Source organism: Protopterus annectens, chromosome 11.part0, assembly GCF_019279795.1.
Source record: "Protopterus annectens isolate FY-2018-M chromosome 11.part0, PAN1.0, whole genome shotgun sequence".
In the NCBI taxonomy this organism is placed as follows: domain Eukaryota; kingdom Metazoa; phylum Chordata; order Ceratodontiformes; family Protopteridae; genus Protopterus; species Protopterus annectens.
In genome coordinates, this window is record NC_056745.1 from 722,880,822 (window position 1) to 722,895,385 (window position 14,564).

The 14,564-nt window shown below is 38.6% G+C and overlaps 1 protein-coding gene across 1 annotated transcript in view; it reads right to left on the minus strand.

Annotated features, from left to right (window-relative positions):
• Window positions 1–11,698: 11,698 nt before the first annotated feature.
• Window positions 11,699–14,564, minus strand: part of LOC122814988 (cat eye syndrome critical region protein 2 homolog) — a 2,862,500-nt gene continuing 2,859,634 nt past the window's right edge. Inside the window, exon 21 of the mRNA XM_044087243.1 lies at window positions 11,699–14,564. This exon is cut by the window's right edge and continues 531 nt beyond it. The gene's annotated coding sequence lies outside the window, so the exon portion shown is untranslated.

Consider the following 14,564-nt stretch of genomic DNA (forward strand, 5'->3'; position numbering starts at 1 on the left):
GGCCAAAGTAATGAAATGCAAAATCGTACCGACGCTTAATAGTGCGTTGGTTAAATCTTGCACAAAATCTGCAATTAGCTACATCGTGATCAGGGCCTAGGCAAGGAATACAATAAGAATGGAAGTCCTTATGAGGTATTTGCTTCCCACAAGAAATACAATTATTAACTTTTTCTGACATCGGTCTGGAGCAAGAAAAAAGTTTCCCCAACGGGGTACTTAGCTTTAAATGAAGACTTCGGATCTGAAATTCGAACACGAAAATCTCAGGAGTCGGCCGACCGGCACTTGCGAACTGCTTCTGCTTCGAGCGCCACGTGGCAAGAAAGACCGAAGAAAATGGCGTCGGCTGCATCTTTTATACCCCTGGCGCACTGACGTCAGGGAAGAGGCGACAGCAACCGACACCAGACCAAGACTTTGGAATTCAGGAAGACTGCGGGTAGCCTGCCAGCAGGATAACCCAAGAGTAATGACTGCAACAGTGGAACACGATGAACATCAATGTTATTAGAGAATTACCAGAGATAAGAGGGAAGGGAGGGGCCTTCATCAACTATGGTAAAGAAGTAATACTGAAAAAGTGTAATATGGGAAGATAATAGCACTCGCACACTAATTCAAAATGATGTATTAAAGTGACTAAGAATAACAAGGGGTTTTAAGAAAGAAAAATAGTGAAAGTAGCGACAAATATAAACACTTAGCTTGACAGCAGGCCCGATGCGTCTTGAAACTCTACACGGCAAATGAGATCTGCAGGGGGAAGGGAATATAGGCACTGTGGGTAACCTTAGCTCGAATTTCTGGTTGGCGTGAGCTTGTTATATTGGCAGAGTCGGTTCCCAGGACGGAACCGAAACCCAATTGTCATGAAGGAATGAAGACTGACAATATCAGATCTAAGTGTTTGGTCTGATGGATGTGGAGGAATCCCCTGAAAATAAGGAATTTCTTCCAGCTGCCATCATTTGTCTCCCTGATTGATCAGGCTCAGAACCCACTTGTCTGTGATAACCTGTTGCCAAAGAGGGAAATAAGATTCATACTTTCTGGATGGGAAAAAAAGACTGCCATTTTGGGTGTGGGTAACTTGGTCACATACAGTCATGTTGACTTACCTGATTGTCCTTTGCTCTGGGCTGTTCTTGCTTTCTTTCTGAATCCTCCCAGCCATTGCTTTTTAAACAGCCACTTACCGCCATTCTGCTCAGATTGTTAATTTTGTTACTTGCCAAAATTAAATGAGGGGGCAGAAAAATCACTTGGAAAACTTGGGGAAGGAAGGCTGAAAAATCAGCTTACCGCTCATGACATTTTTTATCACCTCTGCAGCTGAAGGTCCAAACATGAATTCACTATCCATGAGAAAAATATATATATTTTTTAAACATCTTCTAGGAAGTTCTAAGAATGCTGCTAGGCAAGCCTCCTTAACACAGTACCTGAAGCAATAGCCCTGAATGCATATATAGAGTCAAATACACACACTAAACATTGAGTAGTGACCTAAAAGCTGGAAAAAACACACAAAACAGATTTTTTCCTCACAAAAGGGAACTGCAGATAAAACATTCCTCATACTGTCAAAATTAGGCAAAATAAACTTTTGCATAAGAGCCTGACAATTTAAAATTATAAAACTGAAAGTTGCAAAAGCACCCCCCCCCAAACTTATCAAAAGCTTTACTATCCTTGTCTGAAGGAGAAGGATTAGAATTAATGTTTGGCATCAGATGGATTAAGGCTATATCTAAGTCAAGTCAGGGATGAGTGCATAAAAACTTCAAAGGCTAAGGAATTTAGTACATTTGACTTTTTTTTTTAAGCGCAGCAGGCTGTCCTGTCAGGGAAACCACAGTATGTGAGAAACACACATTTCAATACTGATATAAGTGTGTGTGTGTGCGGGGGGCGATGGGTGAAGTTTGAGATTTACAGTTCTAACAACGTAGTATTTTATGAGAGATTGAGAAAACTCTTAGTCCCACTGAAAACAATGTAAAATTTTGGAAACAGTCTCAAAAAAAACAGAATGCCTTAAAGGGAGATTCGGACAAGCTGTTCTATGGGTTTGAATCAGAAATCTGAGAAAAATGTGCATCTGTTCCATCATATTCGTCCACAGATTCAGACTCTTGTATCTCTTTAGGAAATCCTTTTTTTCTTTTACGAGAAACCACTGTAGAGGAAGGGTCAATAGCTGCACATCATCCTTAGCCAGTACTAATAAACTACTGCCCACAGCAGGTGGTGCAGAAGACGTGTTTAATTTTCGGTTTCTCTTTGGCAGGAAAGTTGGGGAAATAAGTTTTTTAATGGCAGTAAAGAGATTCCCCAGGGATGAGCACAACATTTTGGATAACTGTCATCTGCCCTGCCCCTTCTCACAAGACTGACAATACGGTCTCTTCCCTTGCCCACTGACGGGACCTTAACAGCCACAGACAGCATGACTAATCCTAGTCCACAGTGTACTAATGACACCACAGGGATCCAGAGAAAAAATGGAATGGTCTGAGGAATCCAATTTGGTCACAGCAGTCTCCCACCTGCAGCAAATTGCTAGCCTACTCTGGCTGCAAAGGCTGTTTAGTTAACTTTCTTTTTGTGGCTGGAAGGAGGACAGACTGAGGTACTGGTAGTTTGCTCCATGGGCAAGCCAAAAACGGTGCTTCTTTTGTGGTGAAACTAAGCAGCACAAGTTGGTAAAAAATAGAAATCTTCAGCACTAACCTTTTTCCAATCAAAACACAGTAAAAAAGTACTTTAATTCACTTTGTCAACCCCTAAGTTAAAACTTGTTTAAATCTACTATTTCTGTAGTGAAATTGTGTTTAACATTTAAACTGGCAAGAACAAAAGTGCACTCCTGCTTAAAAGAATGCTAAAGTCTTGTGACAATCAAAAAGAATTTCCTTGCTAAAGTATGATTAAACAGTAAAATACGGAATGTAGAAGGCTCTTCCCTAAAGGGACTTATCTGCTCAGAAATCTAACAGCACAAGGTAGCAGGTCAACCCTCCGAAGTATACAAAGGCGCACACTCTTCAGCAGCAGGAAAGCTCTAAAGGGCTTGGTGCCCAAACCTATGTTTTAGCCAGCTCAGCTTGAACTACCAAATGGTTTGGGTGCGTGGAAGGTGCCCTGAAGCTTTGGAAGCTGTATGGTGGTTATATCCTTAAGTAGGATACAACCTATATACCCGTAGGCTACTGCAGCAGTGATCAATATGAACATTGAACTTCAAGTTTGTTGACAGTCATATTTGCAAACAAAGACTGTTCATTACGCCATTCACTGAGATAAACTTGAAGAATGAGCATGTAACTATGACCATACATGGGCAGGGGTGGGTAGGGATGGCTAAGTTTAGAGTTCATGTTGATGAAGGGTATGTAGTTGATGCATGTGATGAGGGTAAAAGGTTTTGGTAAACATATCCAGTGTAACCAGCATTAGGGTCTCAATCTAAAACGGGTGCTGAAAAAGCTCCTGAAAAGCAAGTGGGTTCGGTTGGGTACAGAGACATTACTGGGCATCTTTATATTAGTCATTAAGGTAGCTGTTCATGTACCTCTTTGGGGATGCAGATGTGGCTATCTAATGGTTCAATTATATATTTAAAAAATATATCATCATAGGATAAGGGGTCATGGAGACAAACACCGAAAACAAGATAACCTACAATGTACTCATCAAATCTGTGCTAATTCAAATTTCTGGCATACAGCAGTTTCTTTGAACTGATCTTCAGGGTGTATTACCGAATTCTCTATGCTCATCTTCCAGTCTCCTGATGCAACAATAACTTACCAATAATCTGTGCAGTCATGATAAATGTATCTTATAGATCACAAACGTGAGCAGCACCAAATAAACTTCCAACAGAATGGTTATAATAAACCTTCTCACAGTCATATGAAAATACCTCCAGAGAATTAAAAATATGACAGGGAAATAAAATCAAGCATTACATTGCATTAGAATAAAATCACAAAGTCAAGATTTTAATTTAAAATATTTATTCTAAGAAGGTTCTTTTATGCAAAATAGCCACTTCATTTAGAAAATAATCTATCTGAACACCAAAGTTTAAAAAATCAAAATGAACAATAACTGTAGTATATAATTACTGAGGTAAGCATGAACTGTTAAAGTGACCATACAGTGACCATAGAGAAAAAAAAACAAAATATACAAAATATAAAATAGAAATAAATAGCTTTCAAATATTTCTCATTATAAATCAAATTACTTCAATACTGCTCAAAACTAGTGCAGATAAAATGGAAGGCAAAAGGGAGAATGCTGACGTATTAAATATGAAAAATGAACTATCCAAAAAAGTGTTAAACTATATCAAATATTCATTCTAACTGAATATAATCACATACTTTACATTTCTGTAACAAGTCTATAACAACTGATATTCAGAATTACAAAACAGACTTTGCTCTTTGATTGGTTTGTAAAGTAGATAAGTGGAGCAGATTAACAGTCACATTATTTAAAAAATAGAGACTACATACAATTTAAGTTTCTTTGGGGGGCAAATATACATTTTGGTAAACTGACTACCCATAGCTAAAGAATTTGGTACGTTTTCACAAATGCTCTTAAATTTAAGATCATTTAAATTTTGTAAACAAAAACAAATAAGAGTTTGATCTTAACTATCCAAAAAAGTCACAGAACAGATTTATTCTCTTTAATTCCATTTATGAAAAGGGCCATTTGGCAGCTTAAAACAGATGCAATAAAGATCTGATGTACAAAGAAAACTATTAAAGTTCAACCACTAATATTTTAAATGAAGGGCAAACCAACCATGTCTTGTGATAAACCTAATTGAAAAACTTTCTCCAAATAGTATTTTCCTCCCTCACCTAAAATACCAAGGATCCCAGTACCTCATACCATTCTCCTTATTAAACAGAAAAAAAAAAAACATGGGATGCTATTATCACTACATTACTGTATACATTTTGAAATTTCTGAAATAAATATGCACATTTTCAAGCTGCAAGCAAAATACTTTGAGAGAGACCAAAGCCGTTTATCTTTTCAAAAGATAAAACAGTGTTCTAAACTGCCCAACTGCATTTTTTAACAACTGGTACAGTTCAGAAATTTACAGGAAGCACATTATGGTCAGCAGTGGTCAAATGCCCTTTTAATCTTTCATAGTAGTACTTAATTTTCTTTATATTTTGAAAAAGAAAATCAAACATAGGTTATATTTTCCATAAAACAGTTTCAATATTAACTGTGTATTAAATCACGTTTTCTACAACAAATGTAGATGTTATGATGTGTACTCAGTTGACACAACTCTCAAAAAATTCAAGGAGACTGTTAAAAAATGGGCGTGTCATTTTCGGTATTGTGTTATGTATGGAACATCTAGCTCTTCTAGATAATAAGAGAAGCCATACATATGAAATGAATTACAGCCAAACTATTTCTATAACCACACTTCTACTTAACAGTTTTTAAGTAAATATCTCATCTAAATCTCTGATATTAAAATTAAAATGTTCATTACTGAATCACTAAAGATTAACAAAAGGAACAGTATTTTGTCCGCATAACAGTAAATCTGCCCCAACATGATACTAAGCACCACTTGCTTCAATAAGTTCAGCACACTGCAAAAGTGCAAAAAAGGGGCATTAAAGTAACACACGATTAGAATAAAAAGCTGCAAGAATATGAAAACACACCAGCTGTACATTATCCCCTTACAGTAGATCTGAACTTTCTGGGTTACCAATTCTGAATTTAAAAACATTTTCAAATTAAAACAGTTTTTGCATTAGGTGATGTGAAACAATAATTGGAGAACCTCTTTCAAGCACAAAAGGTTTACAGAATCTCCTTAAGTGATACAAACATTTTAGTCTGTAAGATGCACAACAAACTACAATATATATCAACACAGTGCACAGGTACAGATGGCAAGATACTGCAGGAAAGAATAATCATTAATTTGGATTGCTTATACAGTGATAAACTAGGATTAAATTAACATTTGTTTTGTTTATTCACATAATTTACTCCATTAAATATTCCCAAACATTTCAAGGTGAGAAGAATGCATCCCTTTTCAGTTCCCTGAATTAAGCAGAAATTTTGGACAACATTCTCCTGTGTGGACAATGTGTGAAGTATCTTATTCCAAAAAGACCTTGACTGCATACAATTCCCCACTTTCAACTCCAGTAAAGGGCGGATCTACATGCTAAGAAACTTGCCAGTCTGATCCCCAAGAAAGTGGACAGCTGTTAGATGCTGCCTTCACACACACAGGATTAATGCAGCATGATACAATGTCTGTTCACATACTACACCACAGCCAGGTTATCTACTCATAGCAAGAGGGAGATATGGTCTCAGCATCCTTTCTAAAGCCTGTATAGTGAGACTACCAGAAAAGTCAATAAGCATCATCTGTTTCAAGGGACCCCATTTTCCAAGCACTAGCAAAGTGCTGAGGTACACATCTCAACCTATCAACAAAGTATCGGTCACAGACTGCAAGAGGTTCAGCCTGTGGAAGGTTAATTCCACATCAAGCCTAGTGGAAACACCATTCAAGAGATGTGTGAGGGGAGTATTTTGGCAAACGCACTCACCTGTAAAGCTGGTGAATAGACCAGTGATAATGGTGTTTGTGATGAGGCTCAAGAAGTGCAGACCTGTGCATGCTACCAACTGGCACCATCCTCACCAAGGCTGCCAGTGTCACAATTACTTGGTTTGTTAGCATGACAGAAAGCACAGGAGAGTTTCCAGTTCCATTCCACTGAAGATGATTTAAATGAGGACAACACAAATTCCTCCAATATTTCCAACTGCAGTCCACTGAAGGGGATTATCTAAATGACAAGAATTCTTCCAATGTACAGTTCCTAAAGGGCCTACAAACCTGGAACAGTCCAAGTAAGGTCCACTACCATGAAGTCACTTGATCTGGCTGCTTGAACAAGAGATGGGAAAGTGGTAGGTATTCAAAATTAACCCCAAAGATGTTTGTTGATGGGCCATCTCTCCTGTTCCTCTCATCATCAGCCAATAGGCATAACTCTCATGAGGAGCTGTAGGCTGTCAAGGACAGATACTGTAGTAGGGAGCCTTAACCAATGCCGGAGTTCCAAATCCTTTCCATACTCCTGTCTCTCTGATGCCAGCCCAGGATCAAAAACTCTTCTATAGATCCTCAGTTAGGCCACTCTCCAGAGATGCCAAACCACATGACATAATACAAACCTCTAGCTTGTTTCTTTCTTCTTCAAAAGGTAGCTGGATTGACGTGCTGGCACTTCTAACAATATTCTGCATTGAGCACCTCTCCTAATCAATACAGGCAGTACAGGTCCTGGATGGTAACCTGGCACTCTCAGAAACACTTAAGCAGTGATTATAATTTTCCAATAATGGAAATTAGGATTAAAGTTGTGCAAGAGCAAAAACTGGAGAATGAACAGGCTGTGCCTGCTCTCCTATACCAATCAGGATATGCACCCTTAGAAAACACTTGTAACTCCAAGTGATGGAGGAGATGGTTAAGTTCTGTAAATTGGGGATGTCACAAAAGGAAATATCAACATCACTCGCTGCAGAGGGCTTTTAGAGTGAGAAAAGCCATATGCTGACAGTTATGTAACTGAGGAGGATGTTAGTATAGCATGAACAATACCATTTCTTTTGGACTTTTAGATGATGCCAATGTTTTGGTGTTTATTATTTTTCATTACAGAGCGCAATGTTTATTGGCATTATGAGTCTACCACCTGCCCTCTGAAGATGTTTGGTAGCTGTATTACAGATGAAATTTTCCTCAGTTCATTTATGGGAGTCTTATAGGTGAGTATCAGTTTTCTGCATGGTAAATTGTATGCGACTATTACAGCCCATCTTCAGTGTAAACATTTAATACAGCTTATAAAATGATTTACTTTTATTAGGGATATTAACACTAAAAAAAAGTACATTCATTCATTTTTACCACCTGCCACAATGTTCTAGTTTTCACATAAAGTAAACTCTCAGTTAACCAGAATTCATGCAACCAGCACTCTCAAGCAACCAGGAAAAAAAAAAAAAAAGAAATACAGTACTATTTTCATGTGTTGCACCCCCCCCCCCCCCACAGAAACATACCATAAATTTTTAGAGTTTTAAAAAGGAAGATGAGAATAAATTCCCTCTCTCTCCAACCTGAGAACAAGTCAAACCAAAGAAATAGTACAAGGTACAGTATATTAGTCAGGCCTATTTTTAATATTAACTCTCAAGCAACCAGAAACTACAGTTACCTGGCATCTACCAATCCCCATGGGTGCCGGTTAACTGAGAGTTTACTGTACATTACATATTTTTCTGATGTCACCTACACAAGAGATGGGCTTTCATGCCAACTAGCGCTAAATCACATCTCAGAGGTAGATGCTATTTCTCTCCACTTAGGCTGAAGACTGTGTGTTTGTGTGTGTGTGGTGGTGGGGGTCAACTCAGTCTTTTCCTACCTGGATAATGCCACGTCTGATGCTGGTTCTGTGTATATTATGCAAGATTTAAATTTGAACTTTTTAAGTTAGTCAAGCTCTACTTGTCAATTTTGGCTGCAACCAAGATATGTATACATCTGAGTTGCTTAAGTCCTGCAAAAAATGTTAAGCATATTATACTTTTCCTTGTCAGTTGTGGCATTTTACCTTACCACCCCCCCCCCCAAAAAAAAAAAGACTCATTAAAAAAATGTAGACTAAGCAAGAAAACGGACTAGAATTTGCTCTGGTTACAGCCCCCCCCCCCCCAATGAATTTTGCTGCCAGTTCTGGGACTGATATGGGTTGTGCATGCAAATGTAGCACATTAACATGGTATACAAAATCACTATGAGAAAAGGTATGGGTTTATGTCAATCACGGAGGACACATTTCCCACAAAGAACGAACTAAAGCATGCAAGCAGCAACACCTGTTTGTCAAAGAGTAGTAGAAATTGGATTAAAAACCATATTCAAGGGTTTGTCTTTCAAATGGCTGTTCTTATCCATTTGAAGTGAGAAAGCAAGTAGTAAGTGAGGACAGATGATATATATTACGTTCTTATTCTCCAAAGGAACAAATCATTTAGAAAAAAGAAAAGCATTGTTACAGACTAGCATACATTTGAATCATATTTACTCTTATCAGAAACAATGCAATGTCTCCAATGTTTGTAAATCTAATTACTGACATTTGATAAAGGCAGTGCCTTCGGGAAAAGAAAATGTTAACAGTAACATGCTCCTGCCCAAAAGTACCCATTAGTTTAAATGGGAACACCAACAATCTGCCTTAGGTGGACCAAAGGAAGGCGATAAAGCTTGTAGTCTGTAAGCTTACTATAAAACAGGACAAAATGGCATTGAATGCATCTTCAAAGTTATAACTCTAAACCTGATGCATATAAACATGCCAAAACAGTTTCAGTAGAGAGTAGTAAACTTTCATCCTTCATATATGCTTATGTAAAACATGGTGCACTGTGTGTCTTTATGTTGGCAGACTGACAACTATGATGCAAAATGTTAGAGTTTGCTCATTCTGAATTTAGGATATATTCAGATACACTAAAAGCAGGACAGGGTCACATGCAGCACATCAGCTTAGAGGCTGCTGTCCATGACATTGCTGAGCTAGGTTTCAGGGTGCTGCCAGAAAACTGAATAAAGGAGGGATCCCACAGGTCTGATTTTCTAATTTGCTTTTCATGAGAAAACCTTCAATTGCTTCTTAACCTATTAGAAGCCATACACATCAAAGCAGGCTAATATAATGAAACGATGGAAAGCTGTACATGTATAATGCCATGTACAAGCCTGCACCAATTTGTATGATGTCATGCACAGAGGGTACTACACAAAAAGGATATAACGACACCAAAAGAGCAAATGGCAACTAGTGGAAGACCCAAGATCAGCAGTTTGGGCATAAGCTGAGAAAAATGTGCACTGCTCTTGGACAGTGACAGTTGCACCTTTCTGTGTAATCAGAGAAAACCCTGCAAGCTTTTAAAAATATTTATCCCTTGCTCTATGACCAAGTTATGCATACTCAAAAGATCTATTTGTTACTCTGTCTGCCTATCATGCCAAAATACACAGAGGAGGGAATGAGAATCCTGAGAGTTATCTTTCAGGAAGCAAAGGTTTTACACTCATGTCCTCAACATCACTCCACTTGCAGCTTAACAAATGTGCTGACAAAGTCTGGAGGGGAGGCAGAGGGAATGGAATCCTCTGCATCTGAATCCTCATAGGGCATAAGGGTATGTCCTGGTAATCACAGGGATCAGAGTCATCGGACTCGTGGTCTGTTGAATCAGAAGGGAAATCAATTTTTTGTCTTTTAAAGGGGGAAGGCTGGATTTCCCTAATTAGAGTTATAAGGTCTTCAGCCATTCTAAGCATTTGTTTCTGTGGCATGGGAGCTTGAGCATGCGCTTTGGTCAGTTTTCTAGGCATAGTGCAAACTCTGGGCCTGAGAAACTCATTTTAGTCTGAAACAAAGTAGTCAGTTTAATACGAACATCGGAAGGTCAAAATACACCCTCAGAAGCCGGTGCCTGCACAGCAGCTCCAGACCCATCCGACACCCGCAGGTTCCATAATCGAAGAAGCATCTTGCGGCATACCAGACTCCAAATGGGTCTCAGCAGAGGCCTGTGAATCTGTAGAAGTGGGTATCAGGGGCTGTAAAAGCGCCTCACTGAGTACCGGCAGACTGGCGACTAGCTTAACAGAAGTGTCGGCAGTTTTGGACCTATACGGTGGTCTGTCTCTGTCTTTATCCTTATGTTTTTCCAGAAGATCGGTAGTCGGATGGCTTACCAAAGCCATTTTGGAATATGGAGAACGACAGTGAAAGAATTTAGCAACAAAGATAGCCCAACGATGAATAGTTTGGGCGTTAAACAAGGCACAAAACTGACAGCAAGGGAAGTTGTGGTCTGGGCCTAAACAGGTGACGTAGTAAGAATAAAAATCTCAGGCAAGACACTTGTTAACTTATCCTGACATCGGTTAGAGCAAGAAAAAAAGAATCCCAATGGGGTACTTAGTTTTAGAAGACTTCAGGTTTGAAACAAGAAAAACAAAAATTTCAGGTAGCGGCCGACTGGCACTTGCGAACTGCTTCTGCTTCGGGCTCCCGCACGCAAGAAAAACTGATGTAATGGCGTCGGCTGCATGTTTTATACCCCTGACGACATGACGTCATGGAAGAGGCGACAGCATCCGACACAGAAATCCCAAGACTCTGGTATTCGGGCTGAGGGCTACCTGCAGGCAGATAACCTAAGTGTGATGACTGCAACAGTGAAACATGAAGAACATATTTTTGTTACCCTCACTCTGCCTACCATGCCAAAATACACAAAAGAGGGAATGAGAATCCTGACAGTTATCTTTCAGGAAGCAAAGGTTTTGCACTCATATCCTCAACATCACTCCACTTGCAGCTTAATAAATGTGCTGACAAAGTGGACCCTGCAATATTACCCCAGTGACATACATGTGTTATTACACATCTTGACAACCAGCAGCAAAAGTTTATGCTACTTGGTAGGCCAACTGAGTATCGTGGGTTTTGAGCTGCACTGTGTTAACATTTGGCACCCCCTCTAGGCATCAGTCTAACAGACTAGGCCGCCAACCACCACATCTCCAAAATGGGAGAGCAAGCACTAGGGCTGCCAACCACCCTATCTCCAAAATGGGAGAGCAAGCAATAGGCTGCCAACCACTCTTACCTATAAAATGGGAGAACAAGCATCAAATGCTTATTCCACACTCCCTGGCTAGCCTCTCCAGGGTCCTGTCATCTGGGTCACAGACAATGTTTTATCCTTCTCCATCACACAGCCAGACCCTAAAATTAAGCTTTACTTTTCCTTCCAGTAAATCAAAGCATAAAACAGAATTTTATCACTAAATCTAATTATAACAAGCAGCTGCTTCTCCTGTAATTAAAGGTGCAACAACACAGACAATCTGGAATTTATCCCCTTGCACTACAGCTGCAATAACTGCCACAGGAAAATCTAAATATCCAGTAAACACAAGGAAGTGATCAAAACCAAGAAACATGCACTAATATACTATCTAGTAGTGCTGTTTGGTTAACTTTCCATAGTTAAAAATATCTCTGGGTCATGTAAACCCTGCTGATGTATCTGTAAAAGTTAATAGTGGAGATTCCAAAAGTGAGGAAAAAATATCCACCTTTTACTGATGTACTGTTCTGTGTGTATAAATCCACTGATTAAAGCAGATACTACACTGTTTATATATAATTTTGCAGCACAACCTATTACTATAAAACAGAGAACAGCAGCACTAAGGGTGACATAGTCAACATGGAGCTCCATTTGACAGCTGGGCATGAACAATGCATACTAACAAGTACACTTGTACTGATGGTACCTTAAGAGAATAGAGGAAAAACAAACTAAGCCCCAAATAGATATTATGAAAATATACGATGCAGAAAATGCTCAAGAAGCCAGAAAAGTAATGAAACCAAAATATACTGCAATAAGTGAAACTAGAGCTGGTGATATTAAAAATGTCCTTAAACCGGCAGATTATAAACAATTACAGGTTCACAGGTTAATACTAGGCTAGCTGCCCAGAAGGGACATTTTACATCTAGCCAATAACCAGAAATTAGAATCAAATCATGTACCTTGTGTCCGAGGTAAAGACCTTAACCATTCTGCAAATTACTTAAAATAGTTTAAGCCTTTAGCTGGAATGAATATGACAAGAATAATTAGATCATCAAACCATACCAACCATGTGCCAGGTCCATTGGCATTAATAAATTCCAGATAACCCAGGCATCCCAATCTCTCTTAGCATCTCAAGTACAGCACAGCTCAGAGGACAGTAGTCCCTTACCTGCGTGCTTGCTTCTCATCCCATGGAAAAGAAAAGGCCAAATGGCTAGCACTCCAAAGGAACAAATGGGTCTTTGGGGAAGTTGGATGGAGAACAGACTGATGGTCATTGTGGGAAGAAAGGTGGTAAGCACACATACCAAACATGCAAACAGTAACCTTACTACATATGTTACTTCCTATTCCAGCTGCTAACTCATGCTCACCACTACGTACAGATACGAATGAGAACCAAAAATTACTACTTGTCCAAGCACTTCTGGAATGTATAAAACACACTTTTAAAATTTCTTTTACTAAAGGGTGAGTTAGTAATCAATATATGTCCATGCATACTGTTTCACTTTACAAGCAAAAAATTGCATGACGTTCTGTTCCTCGGAAAAGGGTAGGGGTGAATGCTCATCTGTGACTAACCAATTTTGTTTAAATTGCTGCAGTCTTTATCCTGTGACTTTTCAGACTGGTCTTGGTAGTGGCAACCACAGACTACAGCAGACAGTATGCCAGAACACATTCAAGATTCTACTTGCTCAGAACAGTGAGATAAGATTCTATAGTCAGTTGCAGTTACCTATGACTTTATATCACATAATACACAAAATTGAAGTTATGACTCTCCTAAGATGCATTTGGAAACAAAAATGCACACATGTAGATACATCTTACCTTTACTAAATTAAATAAAGCAATAAAACATTTCACAAAGTGTGATATATTAGCATTTTCAAATGAAGTAGAAAATACTTGTCTGTAGCTGAGCAGATGCAGAAATAAATGGTACAGATATAATGCAAAGGGCAAGTAACTTGGCTTCTAGTCATTGGCTAATTCAATTGATATAAATGGCCACCAACAAATCAGCCTCAAATTATTCCTTCCTGTTAATTAAATAAAAAATGCAATTATCACAGTACTATTGGAAGTTTAGAAAAATCTATTTTGTGATGAACAGTCTCTGCACGTATGTAGAAAAAGATGCAAAAATTAGGTTACAAAAGCTGAGAATAAAAGTTCACTAGAGTGAAGCATGCACATTATCCAGTCAACTGCCCTGCCTTTGCGCATATGATATTCAGACCTGCACAGATATTGGTGCATGTGAAACATACATCTGAATTCTGCGTTTCAAAGCTCACTGCAAATGTGATACAATAGTGAGAACAAGCAGTGAAGTGTCAGGGCAAAAGGTAGGGGGGGAAATGGTCTGACCTGAAGACAATTTGTTGAATTAAATGAGATCCAGTGTATTTAATGTCACTCCCTGAGTCAAGGAAGGTTTAACAAATTTAAAACACAGAACCCATCTTTCTTTGAAATATCAAATGCTATTTTACTGTGCATTACTGCTTCAAGCTTTCCTGCAAAATAAGTAATTTGAGCAACTTAAAATGCTTCACAAAGTTGCTTATGAAATGTACAGGAAAGAACATACAGTTTTGTAAAGTACCGGTAACAAGTTGCTACATTACACATACATTCATAAACACTATCAGAAAGGCAAGAAGAATATGTAAACTATGCCCAAATACTTAAAAAAAATAAATGCTACTATTTAAGTACCTTTTGTGTGCACACCTGAGTTTCACTACTTCCTGAAGGTGAAATATTTC